At 37.6% G+C, this 13,609-nt stretch overlaps 1 protein-coding gene across 2 annotated transcripts in view; it reads left to right on the forward strand.

Moving 5' to 3' along the window:
• Positions 1-13,609, forward strand: part of IFNE (interferon epsilon) — a 75,334-nt gene that overhangs the window by 15,053 nt on the left and 46,672 nt on the right. The gene's annotated exons all lie outside the window — the stretch shown is intronic.

Raw genomic sequence — 13,609 nt, forward strand, 5'->3', positions numbered from 1 at the left:
CCTGAGAAAATGCACCTCAGGGAACGGGCGCTTTAAAAAGTCAACGTTCATTCAGCTCCCTGGGAAGGAAGCACCCAAGACCGACCTTGTTTGCCAGGGCAAAATATGCTACACCAGGATTTTTCTCACCGTTCCAGGAATTTTCTACCCTCCATCCATGAATGACTTTGGTGTATATTTTATTTTCTGCTGGCTCCTCTGTAGATCGGTATTAACTTGTCAAACCTTTCAAAGCTTTGCAGGACTTTTAATATGAAAATATTCTGCTTGGTTAGTTATTAGCTTGAAAGACATGGGAATACTAACTTTAGGTTTTGAAATTACCACCCTTAGTATTGTGGAATACTTCATCACCACAGGTAAAATTCTAGTAGGACTGATGGAGGAAGAAAGCGAATGTTATTCCAGTAACACAGAAGATAGCTATTTTATCATCTTCCTGGACTTGGGAATATATTTAGTAATTAAATTCAAATCTGCAGTGTTTTATACTATTTAAATTTATGAATTAATCTAATTTTACTTTTTAAGGGTTGCTAATTCAGAAGCATAATCTTTAATACAGATGATATGAAATTTTTACAGATTTATTAGCAAAATACTGCAGTTATGAGTCCTAAAGGAGTAAATGCTTTTTAAAATTTTATTCACTTAGCCAGCTTCTCTCAGATCATTACAAGCAATGTGCTTTTCACTGAATTTTGGTTATAACTTTAGGAAATGCCTGCTTGGTACAGACAAAAGCAAAGTAAATGCTAATATACAAAAACAACATTTTCTAAGTAGACCTAAAACTTTTAAATGTTTTAAGTTTCTTTAAACCTGTTGACCATCCTTTAAAATCTTTAAAAAAGTTTTTTTTTGGCAGCATCAGAATGAGAGAAGATTTAAACAGTTTGGTTTTTGCTTTTGCCAGTGGGCATTTTATGCTAATCAAGTTAGTAAATTGGAAGGCTATCAGGAGTTTGACAAACTGAATGCAGTGAGACATTTTCTATAGAAATCAAGCCTCGCAAGTAATTTTCTATTGATAGGTTTTCTAATGTGCTCAGTCTCAGTAACGCTCACACTTTCTCTGCCAAGGGCCCCTGACCTCCATAAACAGCTATCGTGTACTCACTTTGTAAATCGTATGTGTGCACACACACAAACGCAAGTTGTATGAAGGCTACACAGTGCAAAGGCTTAATGTGCAGAGGTACCGCCAAGAGGGCAGGCATCTAACCTCAACGTCATCACAGTTTATGACTTCCTACAAAGAAATCAATGGGTTCTTCTAAATTATTAGATTTCCACTATTAAATACACGAGGAGTTTATCTTTTGAGAGAGCATTCTTTTAAAGTCTATTAAAGTGTTAAATATATAATTTATCAAATTTCCACAGCCAGTCTGAATCATGGTGTTTGACAGTTTGACACACAGAGAAAATAGGCTGAATTCTAACACTTGATTATCTGGGGTAACACAGATGTAGTGCTATGGCTGGGTGGAGGGATCTGCATCGATGATACAGTCCATGTCTCCAGGTTTGGATTAATGGGAGTTGTGGCCTGTGATCACAGGGCCTTGAGAGTCAGAGCTGGGACTTAAATCTGGTCCATTTCCTTCATGCTGCTTTTGGATGCAGTGGTTCTTTCACATCCAAAATAGTGCTTTTAAATGGGCCTCATGCCTGAAAGTTCTGGAGAGCAAAATGTGGTGTGAAAAGTGCATTTTTATTTTGGCCTGACTTTGCATTTACTTGAAAGAAAATACAGACTATATGCTTATATCTGTTGCGCCTCCTCACTTTGAGGGATATTGAACTGTGGATTAAAAAAATAATGAAGATGCACCAAAATTATAGAATAGTAGCTCCCTGTGGTTTTATTTTTAAAAAATAATTACTACTTGTGACACATTTTATCTTCAAAGTGCTTGGCAAATATTAATTAACTTTCTAAAAGTTTAAAGGAACTCAAGTCAGCTTGCTTTTTTATAGAGAATACTCCATTGAAGTCAGGTGGCATAAGATTGAGCTATAATTGAGCTGTAACAGAATTATTGAAAGATTCTTAATAGGATGCCTGGGCTTCAAAGACAGAAGATCTAAGTAGAGTAAAGTAATAAACATCTAAGAAAGTAATTTGGTTTGTACTGAAGAAAAACTGAATTTATTCTTTTGGCCAAATAAATTTATGCCCAAGTGAAATCCGCTAATGGGTGAGAGACGGACTGAACTTAACTTGATTCCTGCATTGTCCAGGAGGCTGTAGAGTGACCCTTGACCTGATACCTATATTAAACATTTTTAGATTTTGGTCCACATAGGCATATTATTAAAGAATTACTTTTTTCATACTTAGGAAGTAGCAAAAATTAATAACCCTAGAATTAACCCATTCTAATAAAAATAAGTGGTCTAAAATGGTTAATATTGGAAAATATTTTAAAAACAACAAATAAAAGTATTTGTCAATTGTTATGATAAATTCTACAAGACCCAGAGTTCAGGACATCCTGTAGTTTTAAAAGAATTTAATTCCTGGGTTGAATTTCCTTGCTTTCGTTGACAGTTTCACCTTTAAGGTGATTATTCCAATATGGCACACATTATTTTCTGATTACTTGCTCCCCATACTGCTTAGATTTACGGCATGTCCCATTCCTACTTGCCCCGTACACACGCACATGCACACTCATACACACGCCGCCGCACCCCCATCTCTGGACAGATATAAGCAGAGAGTTAATATTTAATTCTTGTTAGGAAGAGGGAAGTTCTGTGGTAGATAAATAAATCCAAAACTCTGGACACCATAATTCATCTTAATCCTTTCCATGTAATGAGAGCAACTGATAGAATACAATATGAAAAAAGGGAAGGGAAGATTTCATATAAACAGAACAATATAAAATTAACTAACCTTGAAGGTGTAATTTCAGAGATGTCTAAAATAGCTGTTACTTCTCTGGGCCTTAGTTTTCTTATTTGTGATATGGTCTTGGTTGGGAGGAAAAAAACAAAAAAACAGAACTAACTCAATTCTTGTCATATAGTATGTTTTTCATAAATGTTTACTCCCTGCCCTCAAAGTCAAGATCCTTGCAAGTTTCTATTTTAGGAGAAGGAGCAGAGCTAATTCCCATTAGGTCCTGACTGTTTCATGCCTGGGATCATTTGCATGGACTGTTTTTCTCCTAGAAAAGTTCAATCCTGCCTTATCTGGTTTTTGAACTGTTGTTTAGTCTTCACAGCCCTGCTCAGTGATTACTTCCTCTGTGAAGCTCTCCGTGACCTCCTTCTAGACAAAAGTCATCTCTCCTTTCCCTGCATTCTAAAATCTTCAGCTGTTTTTGTTCTTGCCTGTATTAGTATGATGTGTTATTTTTAGTCTGTCCACCTTCTCCACTTGGTGGTTAGCTCATCAGTGCTGAAGTGTGTCAGTTCTTTAATCTGGTCTATAAAGGTTAAGCAATAAATCTTAGTTGAGATGGAATGAAGTGAAAATGTTCACCATAATCACTAAATGGCTTTAAGATTCAATATAAAATGTATCAAGTTTTTTTTTTATACTGTACCCCATTTTTTTAAAAAGTTATTTTGGCTATAATAATTAAATTTATTTGCAAAAATTTTGGAAAAAATATTTTTAAAGAAGAAAATTAAAATAACTTATTATTTCTCTACTCAGATAAACATTATTAACATTTTTTCATATATCCTCACTCTTTGTACTCTAATTTAATTGTATGTAAACACACATATTTAACCAAAATTGGAATTTTACAGCTTGTACTATTTATAACTGCTTTCTTTTCTCCAAGTAGTTTGTAATTATCTGCATGTATTAATAACTGTTCTTTGAAGACATGAACCTACTATAATTTGTTGTTGCTGCTGCTGCCGCTGCTAAGTCGCTTCAGTCATGTCCGACTCTGTGCGACCCCATAGATGGCAGCCCACCAGGCTCCCCCGTCCCTGGAATTCTCCAGGCAAGAACACTGGAGTGGGTATAATTTGTTGTTGGCAATACAAATTTTGTCCAATTATTTTTGGTTTGTGTGTTTGCTGTCATAATGCATTCTACAATGAACAGCATTATATACAGGACTCACAAATGTTCAGCTGGTTTGGCTATACTTGCTGAGATACTGGAATATTTCATTAGTGATGAAAAAGTAGTCACTACCCTATCCATCCTGCGTCCCCTTTCTCTTGACCTCTCATGATCTAGTTTAATGCCTCTCCTGGCCAGTAGCAGGCCTCTGGGATACAGATGATATCCATTCTGATTAGTCTTGACTCTGGTATATCTCTTCAAAATAGTTTATAACACCCCTGAATCTTTGCATACATCTCTGATATTGCTTGAAAAATAGGAAAGTGAAAATCTTTGGCCAACAAATATGTCAGGAGCCTGTCTGGAAACAGATCACTCAAATTAGGGTAATTCTTGTTGGGTTCAATAAAGGAATTGTTTAAAAGAGAGGGGGCAGAGTAAGAAGGTCTTGTAAAAACAGAGATGGTTTGCAGTCCTAGACAGGAAGGTGAGGGGTGGGAATAACTGGAACCTGCAAGAAGAGAGCCACTTTGAGAGGACCTCTGTCTTTGCACCAACCTGTGGCTTTGGGCCAAGGTGCACAGTTGATCTGTGGCAGCCTTACAGCGAGCAAGCCAGGGGAATGTATATCCCAGTTTCCCTCTCTTCCTTCCTTCTGATCTCCTTTCAGGGCTCCTCAGTGCTATCCCCAACAGGAAGTCAGACAGGGGAATTGTTTGGATAGTCTGTTACAGGTCAGCCTGGGCAAGAGGGTAGGGTGGAGAGGTGATTTGGAGAGGTAAACCCAGAAGACAGCTGGACCATGTATAGCCTCTTTATTCCATAATGTAAATTTGTCTCCAGAAAATAGTGATGTTTTAAGGGCCTCAAATGTAGGCTGTAATCTGAGCATGAGTTGATTACATTTACTTTAGATAATCTGAATTGACTCATAAAGGAGTGAAATCTGGTGCAGTGGTGGGAGGGAAGAATCAAAGGGATATTATGTACCTGGGAGATGCAGGGAGAGGAAAGACCAGTGAGGTTGAGGGAGCATCTTGAATAAACTCCTCCTGCCCCCAGAGTTGACCTGTGTTCTGCTCTGATTTCTGCCTCCGGTTCCGCCCCCCAGGGGACTCAGATCCTCAGATGATTTGCCTAACATCACCAGTCATTATCAGTTCTTTGTGGAGGCATCCCTCTTTTTTCCTGCACTCAGCATCATTGGTTCACCAGCTTGTTAAGCTGACCGTGATGTAACCATCCATCTGTCTTAAAGCCTTCTGTCTGTGGTTCTCTCCCTGCCCGCACGTGATAATCACATATGGAGCTTTTGTAAATATACCAGTGTTCCAGCCCTATCTCTAGAAAGTCTGATTTATTCACTGTGCTCTGAGGTCCAAGAGTCAGCTTTTTAAAGTTCAAAGGATTCTAGTAAACTGCAAGGACTTGTGAACCCATGTTCTGTTGGAAGCTCTGAAAGCCCTAAAATTCCCAGAAAGGAGAAGAATTTTCTTAGCATCAGTTCCAGGCTTGTACCCTCACTGATCATGAAATGCGGAAGAAATGAAAAGTTAGCTTCTTCTCTGGAAGATTGGAGTCTAATCTTCTGATACAGAAATTGGGACAAAATTGCTCATAGTTATGCTGCTTTTAAGACATTTTGTAAATCAGAAGTTGAGTGATAAAGCTCTGTGCATGCTGTGTGTTAAGTTGCTTCAGTCACATCTGACTCACTGTGACCCCATGGGCTGTATAGCCCACCAGGTTCCTCTGTCCATGTCTCAACTCTATTGAGAAGCAATTATCTGTGCTTAAAAATGTGATAGGAGACAAAGAGTTGTATTTTCACAGGATATATTCATTGATATTCTGTCATATACTCTAAGTGGTTACTATATATGAAAAATAAATGTAGTTCTTAACATTTAAATTTATTGGGAAAATACACATTTTTCCAAGTGCTTGTGGCTTTAATGTTTCTGATACGGCTCAGTAGAATTGTCTTAAGTTACAGAGTAAATTTTTAGTAAGATTTCTAAGGCATAATGTAAATAGAATAGTATTTCTAAAAATAGGCATTTCTTTCAATAAATATGATGGTCTAAATGTGAAACTGTATTTATTATATGAAGACATTTTTGTTATTCATTATCTCATGTGTTAAATCAAGAGCAATGAGTTGTATTTTTGGTTTATGTTTTCTTTTTACCAACTTTTCTTTTGAAATCCTTGTGCCCCTGGGTCTGTTCTAACCATCCCATTGTGTTTGAAAAATGCCTTGTCACCTGTTTGCTTCTTTTCAGAACAGTCCAGCCTAATTCTTTGTTCAGGTCTTTAAAAAGTCATCGTCCTTGCAGTAGCAGATACTTTGCAATGTAGTAAACAGAATAGTTTGCATTTTCTTCTGGATATCAAACACAATAGAAACAAAGTTGAAATTACCTAGTTAAATTGTCCATCCCTTTTAAAGTATTTATAAATTATGTCTCTAGGAGAGAAAGCTAATTGTAGATAAATAAGGCAAAAACTCTTTTCTTTCTGTCTTAAAAGTGTAACGTGTTTGTTTACCTTAGAATGCCACATACTAGTTAATAACTGTCATCAGGAAATGAAATTATTTTGATTTTGCGTTTAAGTTTCTGAGTGAACAGTCATTACAGGCTGACATCAGTAACAAGATATACATAGGTATTTTAGTAAAAATAATTTCTGTAAATATGAGCAGAAACATCATTAGGAATATGTAAGTGGATCTTCACTGTAATAAAAGATAAACATATTTGTAGTAATATACCCAGTTCTATGAAAAACAAAAATGTCAAGGGCAAGGACTCCCTCACCATCTAGGGGGTAAGCACTTTTTCCTGTGGTTATATCAGATTACCAAATGCTGGCAGAAAGAGCAGCATAAAAGGCTAGTGATGACAATTAAAGTATGATGTTGCTTCTGTGGCCCAGAGGGCAGCCCCTTCAGTACACAGCCAAGTTCTTTACTGTTTGGACTTGCCTCCTTTTCACTGAAACTAGTCTTGTGTCTTTGGTTCTCCAGGTTTTCTTTTGTTCTCCTTGGTTTTTTTTTTTCTTTTTTCTTGAACTTATTTGAGTTTTTTTATAGACATTTACTGGGAAAATAACATACACTTTAATAAGCTTTTCCAGAACACCTCAAGTTGTTTAGAGGAAATTCTGAAAATAAACATATTTACTCTGATTCTTGTTTAACACCTATTAATATTTATCTTCCCTAAGTAGGTATTAAAGTGAAAATTTTAGCCCTAAATGAAAAATTGGAGATACGTTTAGCAAAAGGGCAGTACAGCTGGAAAAAGTACAAAGGAAAAACGTATTATATTGTTTTTATTCAAAACAGAACTCCTTTTCATGAATTGGCTTTAGGTTAGAAGGCATCAGTTTTATATATTCTCTATAAAGAGAATAAAAAGGGAATGTTGATGTTACCTTGCAGGGCTTTTAGGAGGATTGGAAATAATCCAATGACATATATAAAAGCTGAGCATGGTGTCCGAATAGAGTAGAAACAAATGACAAGCACTGTTGTTGTTATCACTGCTGTTCTTCCCTACACACTGTTCACCTTGCCACCCACTACCCCAGATTACTTGTGGCCCATGCTATATGACCTTCACTCCAGTCTCCCTGATGTTCAGTTCAGTTCATTTCACTCAGTCGTGTCCGACTCTTTGTGGCCCCATGGACTGCAGCATGCCAGGCTTCCCTGTCCATCACCAACTCCTGGAGCTTGTTCAAACTCATGTCCATTGAGTCAGTGATGCTGACCAACCATCTTCTCCTCTGTCATCCCCTTCTCCTCCTGCCTTCAATCTTTCCCAGCATCAGGATCTTTTCAAATGAGTCAATTCTTTGCATCAGGTGGCCAAAGTATTGGAGTTTCAGCTTCAGCATCAGTCCTTCCAATGAATATTCAGGACTGATTTCCTTTAGGATGGACTGGTTGGATCTCCTTGCAGTCCAAGGGACTCTCAAGAGTGTTCTCCAACACCACAGTTCAAAACATCAATTCTTTGGTACTCAGCTTTCTTTACAGTCCAATTCACATCCATACATGACTACTGGAAAAACCATAGCTTTGACTAGAAGGACCTTTGTTGGCAGAGTAATGTCTGCTTTTTAAAATGCTGTCTAGGTTGGACATAGCTTTTCTTCCAAGGAGCAAGCGTCTTTTAATTTCATGGCTGCAATCACCATCTTCAGTGATTTTGGAGCCCAACAAGTCTGTCACAGTTTCCATTGTTTCCCCATCTATTTGCCATGAAGTGATGGGACTGGATGCAGTGACTCCTTGATGTACTCAGGCCACATTCCTTCCTAAAGCCCCCTTCTGGAATCCAGCTTTTCTTGGAGCCTTGGTGGTCTCTGGGTCTGAAAACTGCCCTGTCATCATTAGTGGCTTAGGGCGTTGGATTTTAATTAGAGCAGAAGTATACACAGATTGGGCCCAGTTTGTCAATCTTCCAGTAGCACCAAAATCACCTGCAAGGGACCATTAAAAACAAAAATGAAGGAACCCTCTGGTGAATATGTGTAATAACTTGGCATTCCTTAGTCTATTCCTTTGTTAGAATAGAGCATTTATCATGACATGCAGCAGCAGCAGTATGGCACTACCCAAGCAGTCTTAAGGATGAATTCTGGTTTTCCAGGTAAACCAAGAGGCGAGTTAGGAGGGTGCAAAGAACTGGAGACTTAGCATCTAATGCTCAGCATTCTCCCACACTTATAGATGATGGAGATACTTAAGAGCCCTTGGTTTTTGGTTTACTTGGAAGAGTTTCCTGTAATGTGTTCTTTGTGTCTGAATTTGGTGGTAGTTGGCTCACAGGTAACCATCTAGCATATTTAATATTTTTATTATATTTAGTTGGTATCCCAAAGATGAGTGACAAAGAAGTAGACTGAGTCATTTATAGATTTACTGTGAATCAACTTGGTGGATCATTTCTTTGAGTTCAGAATGCTCCCTTTTGGATGGATCCTTTTTTAACTGTGAAGCAGAATGATCATTTAGAAGAATATTTCAGAGACAGATGAAATAATATGAGCACAGTGGAGCTGGGGGTGTCTCTGACATGCTAGGGAGATAGTGAGATAAATCTAGCTGTAAAAGGAGAGCCATGTTGGTAGGTGGGAAATAAAGCTGGTGAAGTTGGAATTCAGTATGGGAGCACAGATACAGTGCATGGGGGAAGACATGCTGATTCTGGCTATACCATTTACTGGCAATGTGATTATAAACTAGTTACTTAAGCTTTCTGAGGTTTAGTTCCCTTATGCATAAAATGGAGATAATTTACTCAACTACTCTAGTTTGGAGTTAGGATTTAATCACAGAATATATGTAAAGTATTTGACACTTAGTATACTCTAAATTCATCCTCCCTTTGGGAAACTCAACATTATAAAGATTTTTTATTGATTTACAATAGTATATTGATTTCAGGTATACAATACAGTGATTCAATATTTTTATAAGATTTTGGTTTTTTAAGATATGCACTATATCAGATTTTTAAGGGTGGGGGCTATCCAGTAGTCAAAGGGTTCCCCTTGGCTGGGCTTCTGCAGGTACCCTCTATCACTGGTAAGTCACTCATCCCCATTGTAACTTAGAACTAATCCACATTCTCTGTATTTTCATATTTTCACACATGAAAATAATAGCTCACCCACCATCAGAATGCTCCAGTCTGTTTCTAGAAGTGCTGATAGGTTTGTATGGATCTGTCCCTAGTCTCTTATAACCCCAGCCCCTGTAAGACCAACAGCACACAATTTTAGGTAAATTGGGATTGGGATTGGGACTGGGATTGAGGTAGCAGTCCAAGGCCATGAAATCAAGAAAAAGTAGAATGACTCATGCTCACATAAAGTAATGAACTGTTGTAAAAAAAAAATTTAATAAAGGACATGTTTTAAGGGCTGGGTTAAGGACTGAAATCTTTAGGAAAAGATGCCAGTTATCAGTTCAAGCCAGTGGTTTTACACTGATGTAGACCACAGTGTGGTGGCTTTCACAGTGCTCAAAGGGATAACTGAATCATGACCTTAAACAATTAGATTAAAAAAAAAATTGCAATAAATGAAATTCTAGGAATATGGAGTTTAAGGTGAATATAAGGGAGTAAAGCAAGAGTGCCTACTTCCTGTATGTTCTAAAGTCTCCTTCAATTTTTAGGTCTATGGAAAATTTGTTAAGCAAGAAAGGATTCATCCTTAGTCTCTTAAAACTGATTTCAAATGTGTCACATACACTCTTTATTTCCTTAAGCCTAATTTCCTTTAAAGGTTTAATGTAGTTCAAGAAATTTCCACAGCAGGGCTGTATTTTGTCCTCTAACAAAGACCTTGCATGGCTTTCCTTGAGATTGCTTTGGCCCACAGAAGGTAGATGAACTTTTCTAGTGCAACAGATAACAATTTACCATTCAAGGAACATCAGTCTTGGAGTAATTGATACCACAAATTTCTTTACATTGAAGTTCCAGATGGTGGCTTTATACTGGATTAACTCATGATCTCTGTAATTAGGAGTCTACATTTTTAAAATATTTGTCCTCTTTCAGCATTCCCAATCTCAGTGAAAGTCACCACTTCCCATCAGGAGCACAGACTAGGACTTTGGGTTTTTCTTGGTTCTTCTACTTCGTGAGGCCCTCAAGTCCTCAAGCAAGTTTTCTCTGTTCTGCCTCCCAAGTATAGCTGGGATCTGTGTTCTTATTTCTTCTAATCCAAGCTGACACCATCTCTGACTGGACAACCTTGGTGGCTCATAGCTGGTCCCTGTACATCCATTCTGGCCCCTTCCATCCATTCACCATTAATGAGCAGCCAGAGTCATCTTGACAAATCACAAGTCTGGAAAATAAAGACATAAAAGGTGTTAAAACTTAGAGAAAAAAGACTTATATTTTTAAAACAAGTCTATGCTGTTGCTTCCTTACAGCTCTTTGGCAGTTTCCCATTGCTCTGATAATATAACTTATATTCTTACTATTCTCTTATTCAACAAATACTGACTGACCTTTCTGCTAAAGGCCTTTTATCACATTGTGTTCTGGGTATGCATAGATAAATGAGACTTGCCTCCTACCCCCAAGGAGCCCATCATCTAGCAAAACAGTGCTCGATCAAAGTTTACTCATTTATTAATAAAAATTCACTGAAATCCTACAATTTACCAGCAGAGTGCTAGAAGGAACTTGGGTGTCAGTTGACTTTGCTATGCCTTTAGTGAAATGAACGATTCGAGGAAACATGGCCTGCACTGCTCTCAGGATAATCTTGACCCAGACACATAATCATTATTTATGTCACCTGTTATCAGACAATAATACTACCTAGCAAACAACCAAAAAAAAAAAAAAATCCAAAAGAGTTCAGCAGAAGTGTTTATTTGCTCTCATATCAGGGATGGTCAGCTAAGCACCTCTGTTCATCTTGGTTGGGCATGCCCACATTGCAGGGTTGGCAGGCTGTTGTCTGATCTAGGCTGCCCTTGGCTGGAACAAGCAGGAAGGCTTTGTTCTATGTTCCTAATTTTTCAGTAGAGCAGCCTAGGTATGTTTTCATGGCTAAGGCTCAATAGAGAGCAAGCAAGGCTAGTCTCACAGTGGTTTTTAAGCTCTGCTTGCATCCTATCTTATTAACGTAACTTGAGTCAGAATGGGTGCTGCAGAGTTACATGGCCAGGATGTGAATACGGGGAGAATTGAGGCCATGATTGTAATCTGTCACGATGCCATGTTTTCTCTTAGTATACTTTGTATGTAGCTTGATCATAGGACTTACCACTAAGTTGAAATATATAAGGTTTTACCCCTCCCCCAACTTGGGAAACTCATTGTGGACAAACACTCTGTCTTTAGCATATAATAGATGCCCAACAAATGTTAAAGTAACAGAATTATTGGTAGATTCACTTTGGGCTATTTATTTAAGATAATTAAACTTTCTCAGCCTCAGCTCAGTCTTTTATAGAGGATAATAATACCTACTACAACGCACCTTTCTGAGGATTAAATAGGGGAAAAATGTAAAAGTGCATACCATTTCCTCAAGAGAGTTTTTTCTTTCCTCCTCCCCACACCTTCCTTTCTCACTGTGTTTATATGAATTTGGAAGAGTAATTGATTTAATCTTGGCCTATTTTATACAAAAAGTTGTGGGATAACGATCCCCCTATTAAAACCATCTTCCATATCTTCTAAAAACTAATTTTGTATAATACACCCACTCCAGTGTTCTTGCCTGGAGAATCCCAGGGACGGGGGAGCCTGGTGGGCTTCCGTCTATGGGGTCACACACAGTTGGACACGACTGAAGCGACTTAGCAGCAGCAGCAGCATCTCCTAAAGAAGTTTGGTCCCTTGAAAGCTTAAGCCTTTGAATCATTTGCAGTATAAGGAAGAGATAGATTTCTTCTTATTCCCGCAGAGAACTTACACAAAGAGGAAAGGCAGTTTGGAATGGATGGAGGACTATAATGGGTGGGAGGGGTTCTTTAATGGAGAACAAGCCTGGTAGGTGCCACAGTGTGTGTGTGTGTGTGTGTGTGTGTGTGTTATGTGCGTGCGTGTGTGGTGGGAGGGGATGGCAGAGGGGTGAATGAGATCTTCCAGCAGGAAAGCCAGAGACTGGTGAGGAGGGCAAGGAATAAAAACCCAACCCTTACTGCCAGTTCCTCTTTAATTTAGTGGTTACATCTTGGGGGTTGTTTCTGATGCTTGATATAGATATTCAGTTGTGTTTTATTAATATTTCTAAATTTAAAATATATGATTTTTATTTATTTATATTTAGTTACATATTTTTATATAGTCTGGTTTTTATACATCATTATATATGATCATATATAATTAAATATATATAACTATAAATGTATATGTAATTATATATATGCATGACTTTTCCCCAGATGCAGGGCAGACACACATCTGGCTTCTATCAATTGGGGAGTAGCTTTAAACACATCCTGTCAAGTTGTCTGTTCCCAAAAGCAATACCAACACATTCACTGAATGTTATTTTTTCTCCACAGTGATGTTCTTGATTGGACCACAAATTTTTCCATAATACTGTACTTGAAAAATAGGACATTCTAGCTCTTTATACATAATCAGCCCTCCACCTCCAGCCATTTTTAGAAAACTTTTTTTTTTCTTTTAATGAAGCGTTAAGTAGACTGTATTCCAGCTCTGGAAAAGAAAAAAGAAAAAACCACATTGAGTATTAGTTATACAATTTTCTTTTGGTTTCTGTGATTGAGTTGTTCTCATTTTCTATATCTGAGTACTAATTGAAGCTGGTATAGCTAACTGCCTCCTGTCCCCCTCATGTCTGAGACATGCTGGATCTGCTGCCAGAGTGGTTGTAAATCAGTTATTCACAAAATGAAATCAGATTATTCATTTAAATGAATTTAAAGTTAGTTAAAATAGTTTGAAAATTCCATAATTTAAACTTTATTTTGTTAATTTTACTACTGAAAGGTTTAGGAGGTTTGAGGTGTTTTTAAACATTATTTTTATTCTTTTTTTTTTTTAG

Source organism: Bos taurus, chromosome 8 (assembly GCF_002263795.3).
Source record: "Bos taurus isolate L1 Dominette 01449 registration number 42190680 breed Hereford chromosome 8, ARS-UCD2.0, whole genome shotgun sequence".
Taxonomy (NCBI): domain Eukaryota; kingdom Metazoa; phylum Chordata; class Mammalia; order Artiodactyla; family Bovidae; genus Bos; species Bos taurus.